At 38.7% G+C, this 17601-nt stretch overlaps 1 long non-coding RNA gene across 1 annotated transcript in view; it reads right to left on the bottom strand.

Moving 5' to 3' along the window:
- Positions 1–1168: 1168 nt before the first annotated feature.
- LOC129631948 (uncharacterized) overlaps positions 1169–17601 on the bottom strand; it is a 91732-nt gene continuing 75299 nt past the window's right edge. Inside the window, exon 3 of the long non-coding RNA XR_008704240.1 lies at positions 1169–1531. This is a non-coding gene — a long non-coding RNA (uncharacterized LOC129631948). The remainder of the gene's footprint in view (positions 1532–17601) is intronic.

The raw sequence follows: 17601 nt of genomic DNA, 5'->3' as shown, positions 1-17601 counted from the left end.
TTAAAAAAAAAAAACCAAAAAAAAATAATAATAATAATTCAAGTAAAGGTTTTGAGATTCAAAAAAAAAAAAATAACACAAAGCAAAAATTAAGAAGTAAAAGAGAAAGATAAGGTCACTGTAGATTAAAAGGACACTTAAGATAATATCACTGAATGAAATATATTACTATGAATCTGGGCCTTGATTCAAAGAAATGGTAAAGTAAAAAGAGACAATTAGGAAAATAAACACTGACTAGATACTTGATCATATTAAGGACTGCTAATAAGTTTTAGACATGAAAATGTTTTTCTGTCTCTATTTTGCAATGAAGTCCTTAGACCTTACAGGTAAATTCAGATAACTGCAAATGTAAAAATACAAATAGACTTTTCTTTAAATAAATATTTTCTTTAAATAGTGTGTGGGAGGCAGTGGGAAGGATGCAGAGGAAATAAGATATCAAGAACTGACAGTTGCTCAAGCTGGATGATGGCTACATTAAGGTTCATTGTACTATTTCCTGTATTTATATATATATATATATATTTTTTTGAAATTATCCAAAATAAGATGAAAAAAAACCTTTTTTTTTGGAGGTATAAATAAAACACTTTTTAAAAAAACACCTTTCCACATCATTTAGAGATATATATTAAACTGTTTAGGGGGAAATGGCATGCTCTTGGGATTATACCGCAAAAATAATCTAAAGGGCAGGGGAAAAGTGGATGGGGTATAGATGAAACAAGGTTGATCATATATGAATAACTGTTGAAGTTAATGTTGGATACCTGACAGTTCTTTTTACTATTCTATCTAGTTCACACATGCTTGAAATTTTTCACAATAAAAAGCTTTGCTTTTTTTTTTAAGACAAGTATAAAGCAGAACATTTTTTAAAAAGCATTAATAAACAGAACTTGAAAATAAACATGTAGTAGAATGAATAGACAAAAACTCAAATTTTTTTAATTTCTGAAATAATGAGTAAAACTGACAGATCAAGAACAAAATTGAAAATATAAAAATATTCATAATAAAAATGAAGACTGCTTACAGATATATTAGAGATATGAAAAAGAATAACAAGGGGATGTAATGCATAACTTTGCCAACAAAGGTGCATACAGCCAAAGCTATGGTTTTCCCAGTAGTCAAAGCTGTGGTTTTCCCAGTAGTCATGTACGGATATGAGAGCTGCACCATAAAGAAGGCTGAGCGCCGAAGAATTGATGCTTTCAAATTGTGGTGCTGGAGAAGACTCTTGAGAGTCCTTTGGACTGCAAGGAGATCCAACCAGTCAATCCTAAAGGAGATCGACCCTGTATATTCATTGGAAGGACTGATGCTAAAGGTGAAGCTCCAATACCTCCAATACTCTATCTGACGTGAAGAGCTGATTCATTGGAAAAGATCCTGATGCTGGGAAAGACTGAAGGCAGCAGAAGGGGATGAAGAGGATCAGATGGTTGGATGGCATCATTGACTCAATGGACATGAATTTGAGCAAACTCTGGGAAAGAGTGAAGGACAGGAGCCTGGTGAGCTGCAGTTCATGGGGTTGCAGAGTTAGACACAACTTATTAACTGAACAACTACAATGCATAACTTTATATTAATAAATTTGAAAATATAGATAAAACTTAAAAATTCCTAGAAAAATACAACTATTAAAATTGGCTTGAAAAGAAAAGGAAAACCTAAATATCCTCATAAACATTAAAAAAAAAAAAAAAAAAAAACCTGAATCAGTCATCAAAAACCATCCCACAAGTAAAACTTAGTATGTCAATGGCTTTGCTGATGAGTTTTACCAAGTAATTAGGGAACAAATAATTTTAATATAAAAACTATTCTAAAATATGGGAAAAAGGGGAACCATTCCCAATTACTTTGATGAGGCTAGCAAAATGGGATGTCAAACCCTGACAAGGATATTATGAGAAACGAAAATTACATCACTCAAAAAAATAGATGCAAAATTCAACTAAAGTATTATCAAACCAAACCCAGCAATATATAAAAATGATAATATGTCATGCCCAAGTAGGATTTATCCCTGAAATGAAAAGTTTATTTAACATTAGAAAATTAATGACTATAAGTCACTACATTAACAGATTAAAGAGAAAAATGATATGATTTACTCAATAGATGTAAAAAAGAATTTGATGAAATTCAACATCTATTCAATATAAAAACTTTTAGCAAAATAGGAACAGAATTAAATACCCTTTCTCTGATAAAGGGTATTTACCTCTGGCAAACATCTTATTAATGGTGAAATACTGAAAGCCTTCCATTTGAAACTGGGAATAAGAAAGGATGCCCACTGTCACTACTCCTATTCAACATTGTACTAGAGGTTCCAGCTAGTGCAGGAGGAGAAAGAAAAGGCATGATTGGCGAAGCCACAACAAAATTAATCAAATAGATATCATTGTGAAGGTTAAAAAGTGAAAAGGAAATCTAAACAGAATAGTTTAGCAGTGTTATTCTGAATCAATGTACTATAAACAGTTATATTTTATATAATTCAATGAAAAATTATTCAATTACATTTTTACAAAGATACGGTTTATAATAGCATAAAAATATAATGTGCCTAATATTACAGCTAAGCATTTACTAGAATAATTTGAAAAGATCTAAACAAATAAAGAACCATGTCACATTCATAGATGGGAAGGCTCAATAGTGAAAAAAATATCAATTTCCTCCCAGTGGATCTATAGATTCCAGGAGATATCCCAACAAAAACAACTGAATCAGTAATCAAAAATCCTTCCACAAAGAAAACCAAGTGCTTCCCACAAAAGAAAACCAACAGGGGTTTATTAGTAGAAATTTATAGCTGAAAATGATTCCCCAGCAGGAGAAAAATTAGGCAGATCCCTATGTCACACCATATTCAAAAGGATTTCCGGGGGGTATTAGGAAGTGCAGAGTGAAAGGTAAAAGTAGAAGTAAAAGAAGAGAAAAAAAAGTTAAAAACTGCCATGAGGCAGGAGGGAGGTAGGGGAAAGAATTATAAAGCACAAGCATTAATGGGTTTGACAAGGTCAAAATTATGGATGTCTAATAAATAAAAGCTATTTGCAATGTCTAAAACCAATACAGGTTTAACATGAAAAATAAGCAATGAACAAATGAACAGTGAGAAAATAATAGGAAACATGTAAGAAAAAAAAAAAACAGATAAAGGCTATGACTAGGCAATACAAGGAGGAATAAAGCCTGAATGTTTATAAAAGTATGAATATCTTGTTAGTAACAGGTAAATGTATTTGAAAATAACAGTGAAACATCCCATTATACCAGTAAGATTGGCAAACATTAGAAAATGGAATAATACCAAGCTGTAGCAAAGATGGGAACTTTCTACACACTGGTGTTGGGAACATAAATGACAGAGTCCTTGTGAAGAGCTTCCTAGGAGTTCTTACTGGCACTTAGTATCCTTGTACCTTAAGAATAACTCAGCAATTCCATTTCTTGTCAATACCGCAGAGAAGATCTTGCACAGGTCTCCAAGGGAACATGTGTGAGGATGTTTGTCTTAGGGTTGCTTAGACAAGCAAGAGATTTCCTCAGGATGCTTTCATTGCAAGTAATGGAGCTCATTATCTCCCCTTTCCCACACATAAATAACTTCTCCATCAGTGTCCCTTCCTGTCAATAATATCACCATCATCCCTGTTACCCAATCTCTATACTGCTTGCCTATTAATCATCTATCATTTACACCACCACTCTCCTCTTCGAGGTCAGCACATCCCACAGGCCAGACGATGGCCTCCAATGGGCCCCAAGGACTACTTGGCTGCTCAATCCAATAGACACTGTTTAGTTCTTATCTTACTCGACCTCTCATCTACATTCAAAAGAACCAACAATTCCCTTCTTAAAATATTATCCTTTCTTGGGTCCTATGACCCATTCTTTTCTGGTTTTCATCCCACTCTGTTGGCCACATCCCTTGGTCCCCTTTGTCTGCCAATTTCTTCATTATACATGCTCACATGGTTTGGGCTAGGCCCTCTACTATTTCAACTCTACTCACACAAAGTTAAAAGTGAAAGTGAAAGTCACTCAGTCATGTCTGATTCTTTGTGATCCCATGGGCTCTAGCCTGCCAGGCTCCTCTGTCCTTGGGATTCTCCAGGCAAGAATACTGGAGTGGGTAGCTGTTCCCTTCTCCAGGGGATCTTCTAAACCCAGGGATCGAACCCAGGTCTCCCGCATTGCAGGCATATTCTTCACCGTCTGAGACACCAGGGAAGTCCAAGAATACTGGAGTGGGTAGATCATCCCAACCCAGGAATCAAACCAGGGTCTGCTGCATTGCAGGCAGATTCTTTACAAGCTGAGCTACCAGGGAATTTACACTTAATTGCCAGTTAATATGTTGATGACTGTGGCATCGTTATCTGAGCCCAGATATTCTGTTAACACAAATTCATATCTCTTTACTGGATGCTTCCTCCTAAATATCTCCTAAGAGCCTCAAATTCTCTAGTTGAACTCACCATCTCTCTCCCCCACACATACCCCTTCTATTTAGTTCAGTCACTCAGTCATGTCTGACTCTTTGTGACTCCATGGACTGCAGCACACCAGACCTCCCTGTTCATCACCAACTCCCAGAGTTTACTAAAACTCATATCCATTGAGTTGGTGATGTCATCCAACCATCTCATCCTCTGTTGTCCCCTTCTCCTCCCACCTTCAATCTTTCCCAGCATCAGGGTCTTTTCAAATGTGTCAGCCCTTCGCATCAGGTGGCCAAAGTATTGGAGCTTCAGCTTCAGCATCAGTCCTTCCAATGAATATTCAGGACTGATTTCCTTTAGGATGTGGACTGGTTGGATCTCCTTGCAGTCCAAGGGACTCTCAAGAGTCTTCTCCAACACCACAGTTCAAAAGCATCAATTCTTCAGTGCTCAGCTTTCTTTATAGTCCAACTCTCACATCCATACATGACTACAGGAAAAACCATAGCTTTGACTAGATGGACCTTTGTTGGCAAAGTAATGTCTCTGCTGTTTAATATGCTGTCTAGGTTGGTCATAACTTTCCTTCCAAGGAGTAAGTGTCTTTTAACTTCATGGCTGCAGTCATCATCTGCAGTGATTTTGGAGCCCCCCAAAATAAAGTCTTTCACTGTTTCCACTGTTTCCCCATCTATTTGCCATGAAGTGATGGGCCCAAATGTCATGATCTTAGTTTTCTGAATGTTAAGCCAACTTTTCCACTTTCCTCTTTCACTTTCATCAAGAGGCTCTTTAGTTTTTCACTTTCTGCCATAAGGGTGGTATCATCTGCATATCTGAGGTTATTGATATTTCTCTCAGCAATCTTGATTCCAGCTTGTACTTCATCCAGCCCAGGACTTCTCATGATGTGCTCTGCATATAAGTTAAATAAACAGGGTGACAATACACAGCCTTGACGTACTCCTTTCCTGATATGGAAGTAGTCCATTGTTCCATGTCCAGTTCTAACTGTTGCTTCTTGACCTGCACACAGATTTCTCAGGAGGCAGGTCAGGTGGTCTGGTATTCCCATCTTTTTCAGAATTTTCCACAGTTTGTTGTGATCCACACAGTCAAAGGCTTTGGCATAGTCAATGAAGTAGAAGTGCATACCCCTTCAGCTGGCCTCTAACTCCCTGAATCATTCACTAGGTTGTCTATGCCTGAGGGTCATCTGTGGCTCCCTCCTCTTCCTAGACTCTACATTCTATCATTCTGGAGTCCAGTAGATTCTCCCTCCTAAATAGCTCTCTGGTCAGTGTTCTCTCTGTCTCCACTGCTACTGCCCTGAACCTGGCCATCATTTTCTCTCCCATTGACCACCACTTTCTAATCTCTTCCCCACAAAACAACCCTTGCAAGCCTTTCTAAAATGCAGCTCTCGCTATGTCTTTGCCTTCAGGGTGGCGTATAAACTAGCTTCTCTCTCTCTCTCTCTCTCCTGCTTCATTTATGACCTCTCCCCCCACATCTACCCACAGTGTGTTGACCATCCCCACACCAAACTTCCTCCTGTGGGGGACTTCTTGTAGCTTCCCCTAATGGCTTTAGTGTCTAGCCTTCAAACATGTTGCCCACACTCTGAGTGCCCACTTTGCCATCTTTCCTCTCATCTCAGCTGTAACATCAATTGCTTTTAAAAGCTTTCCATGGTAGAATAAATGTTTCTCCCCTATGTACTCATGGCACCCATCATGGCATGCTGCATTCTAATAATACCTAAGTATTATTACATGCCTAATAGTATCTAAGTTCTCTGTCTTCTTTACTGGACAGAAAGCTTTTAGTGTGTAGGAAAGACAACTGCAACTCTCTATCACATTCTCAGATCTATCATACTCCTCAGAGTCCAGTATTCAATAAATATGTGTTGCACAAAAGAAGAAATGAATAAATGCATCCCTTTTACTTCTGCCATATTTACTTAAAACACAAAGCACAATCTATCACTGCTCTTTAAAACAATCAGTGACTCTGCATTGCCTGATGAACAAGGTTCACACACATTAAGCAGGCATTCATGATCGCTGTCATCTTATCCAGGGTACTCTTCTGGATGCCGCTGATTATCATGTGTTCTATTTTCCAGCCAAGCTCAATAATTCATATATGTACGTGCTCCTCTGATTCTCTCCTCCCTGCCTTAGCTCATGTTGTTTCCCAAACTCTCTCCATATATTTTCTCTACATGTCTCAGTCCTACTTACCAGTCAACATCCAACAACCACACCACCTCTTCCATGAAGCCTTTCCTCATCGTGCCCTCTGGAAACTGTCTCCCCTTCCTATAGCTTTCCACAGCATTTTGTCTGTCTATTTCTTATGAGCTTTACCCCTTTGTATCTGTAGAATATGATTTCGTATTTCTCTTTTCCCACTCTGCATGGCAAGCAACTTGAGAGCAGAAAATGAATGTGTTGTGGGTTACATAGTATCCTCCCAAAATTCATGTCCACCCAGAACTTCAGAATATAAACTCTTCTGGAAATAGGGTCTTTGAAGATGTAATTATCTAAGTTAAGATGAGGGCATATTGGCTAAGGGTGGGCACTAGATCCAATGGCTGGTGTCCTGACAGAAAGGCCATGTGAAGACAAAGGCAGAGGTTAGAATGATGTTTCTATAAGGTAAGGATTGCCAGCAACTACCAGGAACCAGAAAATAGACCTGGAACAGATTTTCCCCTAGGGCTTTAAGACAGAGCATGGTCCCAACTGATACCTTTATTTCAGACTTCTAGCCTCCAGAAATGTAAGAGAATAAAGCTGCATTGTTTCAAGTCACCTAGTTTAAGGTAATTTGTTACAATGAGTCTAGGAAATGAATACAATGTATATGTTAGAGTTTAGTAGAACTCTTGAGTGGTAAGCTCAGTAACTGTTACATGAATAAGTGGCTGTTGAGACCTGCATGGCATGACTCTGGGATATATGATCGCTGTTACTGTAGGCATTTGGCATGGTCACTGATGCCAAACTTTTCTTTATGAGGGTGTGCAAAAAGGATGAATTACTTCAAAGGTTTATTAAATATGAGAGAGAGGATCAAGGCTTAAAGGTTGCTTGGGTACCCCTGGCTCAGAAATGGATGTCAGGGTATATGGGGAAAGGCAGGTCGCTAAGAGAGATGCAAGCCTTCTCTGTAGGAACAAGTCACAGGGCACTTCAGGAAGCTAAAGGATGTGCGCATACTTTTGCTTTCTCTGCAGTTTCCTCTGCATCAAAAGCCTTCCTCCGGACAAATTCTTCTGACCAAGATAGGTCAAGCCACATCACCTTTCATCCATGAATCACAGTTCATGTCTGCTCTTTGTCACTGGCCAAGAATAGGATTTAAACTCACAACGGGACACTCGAACACCTTTCTTGGTGATACAGTTCTTAAAATACTGCCTTAAAGAGTGGGTTTCTCCATACCTTCTTAATTCTTACAGAGGATGACACATTTGTTCTCTGTGACCTTTAAAGTCTGATGTCATAGGTACCAATAATATCTTACCTTCTTGGGCACTTGGAAGACTCTCAGCACATGTCAGCTATATCTCCATCAGCCATGCGGGTATCACACAGAGAAAAGTCACAGGCTGAATGTTGGCCACATTCTGGCTGTGAGAAGCCTTTTCCTTTTGTTCACATGGACTTCTTCTGGGATGCAGAATCATGTTACAGTCTAAGAAAAGCTAATTTGAAGCCAAGACCAGCTACATAATTGTCAGGGTCCAGTACAAAATGAAAACGTGGAGCCCTTTGTTCAAAAGCAATTAAAATCTCAAGGCAATTACAGTAGAGCATTAAACCAGGACCAGGGCCCTTCTGAGGAATGGGCCCATGTAACTACATATCTCTCAAGCCCATGAGTCTGAACCTACCTGCAGTGGAAAACCAAACATTTGCATTTCACAAGCAAATCTAACAGCATTTGGATTGTCAACTGCTTTGGATTTTCTCCACGGCTGCTTTCTCCATTAGGACAGGTCATCAAAAAGGATGGCAGCCAATTGAGAACTATTATATAAATGGTTTACATACTGAATAATGAATCCAAGATTAAAATGTCATCAAAAAGAAGGAAACTCCAATCCACAGGTAAATATACTCCCCCTGCCCCACACACACACCTAGTATGATGAGGCTTTTTTTTGGGGGGGGGGACACTAAATAATGGAGCCTCTCTTCAGAGAACAGAATTTTTATCTTGTGAGTTTTTTGAGTCAGTTGAAGTCTGTTGGCTTCTCCTGCTTGGGAAGTTTTATGCTCAGATTTTACTGCAAATTTTAGCTCTTCCCTCCTAGTTTTTTTTCACCCACCCCATCCCCAATGTTACTGAGGCAACTTTGGCAGGGCTGGAGTTGCTGGATAGTGGAGTCCATAAATATATACTGAGCACCTATTTGTGCATGGGATGATCCCAATACTTTGACAGGGAACTCTGAGACCTTCTTTGTATGAGTATAGGATACCTTGCCAATGCATGCCAAGTGGAACACCCTCCAAAGCTGGATAAGACTGTATTAGCCATATACATCTATACATATATATACATATATAATGTATACATAATAATATACATTAGACTAAAAGCCAGAAAGATCTGAAGTGGGCTACTTCTGAAGAAGCAACATCATCTTTGGGAAGAAATCTTGTGAGGCCTCAGAAGAGATGGAACCTGGAATGTGACCCAGAAGGCTGCTGACTTTTTCTTCCCTGATCCAATGTCCCTTTTTCGTGTTCCCATGGCTGCCATGTCTTCTGGCTTAGTGCCTATAGCACAGCCTCTTTTCTAATAGCCCTGAGGATCCTTGATATCGGTACACTTCGCTTGTCCTTGTCAACACACACTTGGCCTCCCAGCCCCATTTTACCCCCGCAAGAGGAGGAGGCACAAAATGAGAATCTGCTCATCGTGGAGCACCAATGCTCTTGAACCACTGGAACTCAGCCTAACTCCAGAAACAGCAAGCTATATTTAACACATACAAAACGTGCCCTGCCCAGAGCTGGTGGTCAATAGCTATTTGAGGAAAACCTCAACACAATGAGTAATAGGCTTTTCTCCAAAAAATGTTTAGTGTTTTACTAAAAATATGTATTTCCATCCTGGTTTTAAGTATTAGAAAAGTCAGTTCATTTCTTGACCCTTAAGCATATGCTCACTAGTGACATTAAAAAAGTTTTCCTGCACACAAGGGTTATTTAACAATTGTTTGGCTCTCTGTTTTGGGATTTCCCTGTAGCTCAGAAGATAAAGAATCTCTGTTTCAATTTATCATGTGTTTATTTCTACTTTCTTTTACTCAATTAGAATAAAATTCATCGAGGTCAGAGAACAGGTTTATGATTTTGTACGACTTGCAAAGTGACCCAATTGAACAGACGTTTTAACAGCTCCTTGCTTTGACCTCTGGTTCTGCAGCGTTTGGGCGCTCTTTCTTTAATTCTGTCACTTCACCACATTTACCCTGCCAGGTATTCCCTGATATATAGAGCATTTGAAAATATATGCTTAATATTTCAAAAAGTGATGCTTTCTTAAAAATAACGTTAAGTGAATGGGAGGCAAGTTAATGAAACAGATGCTTAAGATAACATGCTGTAACACAGAATTAAGACTACTGGAACAAACACGGATGGGTAGTAAAAGCATAAATTGGCCAGGAACAAAACACTCAGAGAGAGGGGAATGGGATTCGGGGCCTGTGACTTCTTATTCTGTCATAAAGAAAAGAAAACCAGGAAAAAATCATGTGGAGCAACTGTGGCAAAATGCTAACTTTTAAAAATCTGGGTGGTGGTTTTGATTATGTAAAATATTTTATTCTAAAACAGTGCTTTAATTGTTTCAATTTGGGAGGCCTCAAAAAGTCTGGTCACAGAGAGAAATCTACCTTTTGCAATGCTCAGTCCACATTTTGGTTATATATTTAAATGTGACAAAACCAGAAGCTTCTAATTTTAAATGAGATGTGAGGAGAATCAAGCCCCTTTTCCTACAGTGGGGACTGACCTAACCTTCAATATATTCTATACCCCAAAAAATCTTTTAGAAGAATTATTTATATTTATTTTAATTTTTCATATAAAACCACAACTTCTATGAATTTCTAATTCTGAATGCTTCCACTTGATTCCCTTTACTCTCCTTGGCAAAATAATTTTAAAATATTATGATCTGAGGGCTTTAAGGTATCATGCAACTCAATTTAAAAAAAGAGAGAGAGAAATGAACACTGTTCCCCCACCCAAATGGGCAAAAGGATGAACTAATGGATAACCCTCAAAGGTAATACAATTGGCTAATAAGCCCATGAGAAAAACAGAATCAAAAAATCAAGATGTTCTTTAAACAATTAAGTTGGCAAAGACTGAAAAGAAATAAATTCTCACCATTTGAAAGTTGATGCAAATGTGCTCTCATAGAGAGCTGAAAAGAATATAAGTTGATACAAGCTTTCTAAAATCTAGAAAAGGGTTATGCCCCTTGAACTAGTAACCCATCTCCAGAAATTCTTCCTAAAAATTCATTGCAACATTAATTACTATAACAAATTAATAAACTAAAGCAAGTTACATGGCTAATACTAGAAGAATGAATACAGAAATTATTATATAATTATGGTATGAATTATAACACCATTGATGTACTCGTTAAAAATGCTCAGGGGGAAAGAATCACATTGCATCATTAATTAAAATAAATAGCAGAACAGAAATCAAATAAAGCAAAATTTCAACATTGTCTAAAATTATACCTCTACACAGAAAATAAAAACTGAGACTAAGTGTTCTGAAATAGTACCTGTGGGTGGCTCTGAGTAGGACTGTAGATTTTTCAGATTTTTTTTTTTTCATATCTTCCAAGTTTTCCATTCTGGGTTACATCTTATAATTCAGAAAAGTAACACACCAAATAAATACTATTTTTAAAAGGAAAAAGAGAAGTCACTATTGCCCCCAAAACATTTACCTAGGTCGAGATTTCAAACCTAATTCACTGGGAACACCAGTGAGATAGTCAGATATGCTTTAGTTTTGCAAGTTGCCTTGTTAAACTTTCCCACGATTACAAGTCTCTGCATTCTCTCGTATTTTGCTAAGCAAGGCAGGAAGTGTTTGACTCATGCCTACTACCATGCCAGTGTTGCCTTCCATATGGAGACAATTTCTAAAATCTATCCGAGGATAGACAGAGGCAGAATATCCATTTCTCACCACAGCATTTCCTATTGCATTTTACATCCAATTCACTTAATGTGTTTATGGATACACCCCTCTCGTATACTGCTGAGCCTGGGGTAACTGCTCTGCCCTCCTGTCTTAGCCCAACAAGGCCACATTCAGTTTTAATGGCTGTTCTGGTTATGCTCTAACTAAAATGATGACTTAGGCCTGAGAATTTCATCTTCAGAATGGCGAATGTGGTCACTGAAACAGCCTAATTTTCAAGATGCTCTTAACATGAAACCCATGTTTCTCTAGCCAACAGTGTCCCTTCTATTGTCTTTATTTTGAAAGAGTCATAGATGCAAAAGAGATGTAAAAAAAAGATGCAAAAGGAACTCGAGAACTAAAGGCAATCACTGAATTACCTTGCCATGGAGAAGGGTAGGGAATTAAACATGATACACATTTTCCCTTACGTTAGGATGTCACAATGCGAGAGAAAACTCTGTCACTGGGGTGCCTAGGTTTGACTGAAACAAATTTTATGCTAGAAATCAGACACTAAAGTTACAGCAGCTAGACCTTTTCTATCTCCACTGCAACCCCATTTCTAATTTTAACCCCAAATCAAGGCAGAGTCCAGGCATAATTGGCATACTTGGGTCTGTCTGAGTGAATTAAATGGTCAAATAATATTAGCCAAATTTTTACACACATAGAAATCCATACCTGGTGTGCCAAATACGTAAAGAAAAAAGAGTTGGTATTTGCTTTACAGACTCAATAATCTAATTGGGGAGGGACTGGTTTGGGTAGGATAGGAAGAAGGCTGGAGAAGATGGTGTAGGGGCTTAGCAAACATTTTCTTGAAGAGCCAGAGAGTAAATATTTTAAGACCAAGAGATAAAATATAGGCTATTAGGTTAAGTACTTATAAAACCATTTAAATGTAATCATTTAAAAATTTAAAAATCATTCTCTCATGGGACCATAAAAGAAAAAATAGGCTACAGGCTGGTCTTGGCCCTTGGGTCTCAGTTTGTGGACCCTCAGCGAGGACAGTAGGTGGAATCCCTGGCTAAGAGCAAGGGACCCACAGCTTCAATTCTTTCCACACAACTTTAATGTGTATAGTTTTTTCTTCAACAAAATGGGAAAAGTACTAGGTATCCTTGATTACCTAACACAGTTGTTTTCGAAGATCCAATGAGGAAATAAATGTGAAGGAACTATGAATCAATTGAAAATTTCTAAATCAACACAAAATGTTATCATTGTGAACACTGCTCATCAGTCACTTCAGTTCAGTCGCCTAGTCGTGTCTGACTCTTTGCGACCCCATGAATCGCAGCACTCCAGGCCTCCCTGCCCATCATATCTCCCGGAGTTCACTCAAACTCACGTCCATCAAGTCGGTGATGCCATCCAGCCATCTCATCCTCTGTCATCCCCTTTTCCTCCTGCCCCCAATCCCTCCCAGCATCAGAGTCTTTTCCAATGAGTCAACTCTTCGCATGAAGTGGCCAAAGTACTGGAGTTTCAGCTTCAGCATCAGTCTTTCCAAAGAACACCCAGGGCTGATCTCCTTTAGAATGGACTGGTTGGATCTCCTTGCAGTCCAAGGGACTCTCAAGAGTCTTCTCCAACACCACAGTTCAAAAGCATCAATTCTTCGGCGCTCAGCTTTCTTCACAGTCCAACTCTCACATCCATACATTACCGCTGGAAAAACCATAGCCTTGACTAGACGGACCCTTGTTGGTAAAGTAATGTCTCTGCTTTTGAATATGCTATCTAGGTTGGTCATAACTTTCCTTCCAAGGAGTAAGCGTCTTTTAATTTCATGGCTGCAATCACCATCTTCAGTGATTTTGGAGCCCAAAAAAAATAAAGTCTGGGAACTTATAACCACGTTCTGTCAAGAAAAATCTGACATTAGTCATCTCAACCAGGAATGACCACAAAGGATTAAAGTGTATGCTGAATACTCAGACCTAAAAAAGGAGAGAAGGGTTTGCTTCATGAAGATGACACTGGGGAAATAGCACTGCAATCCCCACCTACACTGAGGGATAGAGACGGGCACAATGTGTGCAAGTTGGCTTGAAGCATCAGGAAACTTTTTTGCCCATGAACCCTACATATCCCCCCTATATTCCTGTACCCTTTTGCTTCATGCTGGCTTGATGTTCTAACTGAATCTAAAGCAGAAGCTTTCACAAAGCTACGAAACATGACAACACAGTGTATATGGGACTTTCTAAACTGTGCTTGGCCTAATAATACTTGCACATAGTAGGTACTAAATCCATGCATGTAGAATTTAATTCAGCTGACTCTCTTTGCTTTGAAGGAATATTACAAAGACAGGTGGGGTGAGATCACTTATTTCTTCAGTTTCAGAGGTTATTAAAAGGTGGAAAAACAACAATAATAATATTGGTTTTCACTTTAGTGAAACTGAAAACATTTCTTCAAAGCTAAATATTTGTTAATGCTAATATTCCAAAACAGGTGGAAACAAAACTTTTCAAATGAAATATTTGGGGGAGCATTTTCTGTAGTGGAAGTGACATGATATTAACAATTAATTACATGGCAATGACCCTCCAGTAGAGTCATGCCTGATATTGAAAAGGATGTGATACTTGTGTATTTGTCATCTTTGGTCCATTACTGGACATCATTTGGTGCAGTGTTCTTACTTTAAATGCTTCTGGTTCCAGATTTAATATATATTAAAAGTTATTTTGCTAAAAAAACAAGAAACTTAAAAAAAAATGGAGAGTTCAGCCATGAAAACTACACATGAATATACACAGAACTGTGCTTACTGCTAGTATTTCTTCATTATTCTTTCTTATCTCTTACTTTCCATCTTTCATGTATTTTCTCTTTAGCATTTGCTGCTGCTGCTGCTAAGTCACTTCAGTCATGTCCAACTCTGTGCGACCCCATAGACGGCAGCCCACCAGGCTCCCCAATCCCTGGGATTCTCCAGGCAAGAACACTGGAGTGGGTTGCCATTTCCTTCTCCAACGCATGAAAGTGAAAAGTGAAAGTGAAGTCACTCAGTCGCAGATGCCCAAATTTCATAAACTGGGCTTCCCCAGTGGCTCAGTAGTAAAGAATCCACCTGCAATGCAGGAGCCACAGAAGACAAAGGTTCAGTCCCTGGGTTGGGAAGATCCCCTAAAGGAGGGCAAGGCAACTCACTCCAGTATTCTTGCCTGGTGAATCCCCATGGACAGAGAAGCCTGGCAGGCTATGGTCCGTGGGGGTCACAAAGTGTCAGACATGACTGAAGTGACTAAACATACACACATGCAAATTTCATAAAATGCAGGAATAGCCATCTTACTTTCAGCTCTTCATAAACTCTATATCAACCTGAAGTTTTCCACCTCTCTAAATTGGCACAGATCTCTGTGCTTCCAGTCTGGATTTGCACAAGCTGCAACTTTTATTCTGGTAGACGAGGGTATGTAGAATCACTTTGGTAAAATCTCTGACTTAATGCCATCTCAGAAGTGAGAAGACACACAAAGATATCTGATTTGTGCATCATCATCATCCCTCCATCATTTTGATTTCTGCATCATACAATCAATTTATCCATCATAACCACCTACAGAATGTGCGCTTGCAGTGTTTACTCCCCACCTGTGGAAAACAAATGATAGAGACAAATTCAAATATTTGACACTGCCTCCATTTTTTTTAAAATAAAAAGGATCAATTTTAAGCCCTTCATTACTGTCCCAATGAGGAGTAGAAGGGAAACTGAATGTGCTGCCAACAATGAAAAGGCATTTTCCTCTAGAATGCCCTGATTTAAATAGAGAGTATGAGCAGACACAATTGGAAGCATCCACATTCATATTTTTAAATGAAAACTTAAAAAAACAAAAAAATATTCAGATTGTGGATTTTACCCTCAGCCATTGGCAGGTTACTTAAAGGGAAAATCATAGGTAGCCTGATAAGAGGAGGGAGGGAAGGAGACAGGGAGGGAAGGAAGAGGGAAGGGGAAGAGAGGAAAAAGGGTGGGAAAGACAGGGAAGCAAGGAGAGAAAAGGAGGAAGGCAGGAGAGGGGAGAGTTCAGGAACCCTTTAAAGGCGTTACCTACTTCAGAAATGTAAAAAAGATAGGAGTATATACTCACTGAAGAAAACTTTCTAGAGATGCCAGATAAGAATGGCTACACCCAAAAATTCAATTCCAGTCAAGCCAAATCCTAATTTTGTTCTAGCCCACTGTTTTAAAAACGAGAGACACTATTTTTAAATAACTTAGGCTGTGAAAAACCTCAGAGTCTTTACTTCAACCAATTAATCTGAAATGTGTACGTAAGTGTTTAAATTTATAAATATGTATAGACCAAGTGTACGGTAGAGAGTGGGTGGTGGGATGTTCAGGCTCCTGGCTGTTGACAGCCTGGAGCGGAGCATAGGTGGCCAGGGAACCATGTCTGTCATCCCTTACAAGATCCCACCCTACTGCACGAGAGGAAACAAAGGCAGGATTTCGATTTTTCTTAGGGAGAACTGTACTCTGGATTTTTTCCAGAGCCAAAGTACCCATTTTTTAATACCATTAACTTCAGAAGGAAAAAATATTCAGGGAATAATGGGAAATGGTGGGTGGCTGGAAGCGACGGATTCATTTTCACTCTAGAATGAAAATCTGATGCATCCACTCACAGAAGGAGATGATTTCACACCTCCATCATTGTATTTCTTTTCTGGGCACTCTGTCCCCTTTTCTTCACACACATGTGAAAGTAGAGTATGGAGAGGCATGTTTGTTTGGGAGCTATCACTATGTGGAAACGCTGTATGTTTTCTTCCCTGTGTTCATACATTTCTTGCTTGGGAAATGCTTCACTTTGTGAGGATAAAAGCACTCAAAGGCACCTTTCTGTTGTTGTCTACCCATAGGAAAAACAAATGGTCTGTTAACAAAAACAACAGATTGAAAGATTAAACCTGTTAGCACTGGATTAACAAAATTATTTTTCCCATTCTTCTTATGTTACTGAATTTATAACACAATTAAATTAATACAACTATATTAAACAATACTTTGGTCAAGAAACAGGATGATAAATACAATCTCCCAGTTTAAAAAAAAAAAAATCAGACTGGGAGAGACCAAGGGGAATTATAAAATATCTTAGCAGGAAACAAATACAGTTTCTCAACACTAGCTTAGAATTGTATTTATTTGGTTAGAAAAAAAAAATTGGTTTAGATAAGCATATTCTAAATTCAAAGGACTGTTTAAAGCTGGGAGGTTGGGGAGCCCTGTATTTCAGGGCTCAGGATGGACGACTACCCCCACAGGCTCTGACACAGAAAGATTCTGGGACAGCATTTCTTTGGCACCTGATGAAGCCTTTGTCAGCCACTGCCGGAACCTCAACTCAAGCTGAAACAGCTGAAACATCAACTCAGGCTTTCACCCTCGTGCTAGGTCTCATAAATCCAGATTAAACCTTTCTGTTTATTTGCTGGTTTTGTTTTGTTTAGTTTTGAGGAGTCAGGAGGTGGGAGGAAGGTTAGAAAAACTGTTGGTTTTTGAGTGTTTGATTGCTGTCCAAGAGCTTCCGGATGAGCAGGACAGTCATTTCTTCATTCAACAAACTTGCAGGAGGCGTGGGCTCTGCTGGGAGGGTAAGACATAGATGCAGGATTGCTTGGGGAGTCCCTGACTCTGGGGATTTGTAGTCCACCATGAAATGGACCTGACTACAAAATGCTTTTGTCTTGAGCACTGTGGATGTTTTGGGGAAGAATATGCTATTTTCCATCAAATTGTACATGGCAGAACACAATATTCATTAACAATATCTTGCTTTTGATTTATCCATCTTTTCCATACAAATATAAATGCGCACAAAAATATTAAATAAAATAAT

The sequence above is a fragment of the Bubalus kerabau genome, chromosome 17, assembly GCF_029407905.1.
Source record: "Bubalus kerabau isolate K-KA32 ecotype Philippines breed swamp buffalo chromosome 17, PCC_UOA_SB_1v2, whole genome shotgun sequence".
NCBI classification, from domain to species: Eukaryota; Metazoa; Chordata; class Mammalia; order Artiodactyla; family Bovidae; genus Bubalus; species Bubalus kerabau.
Note: the sequence above shows the minus strand (reverse complement) of the source record. Positions and strands in the feature narration are given on the sequence as shown.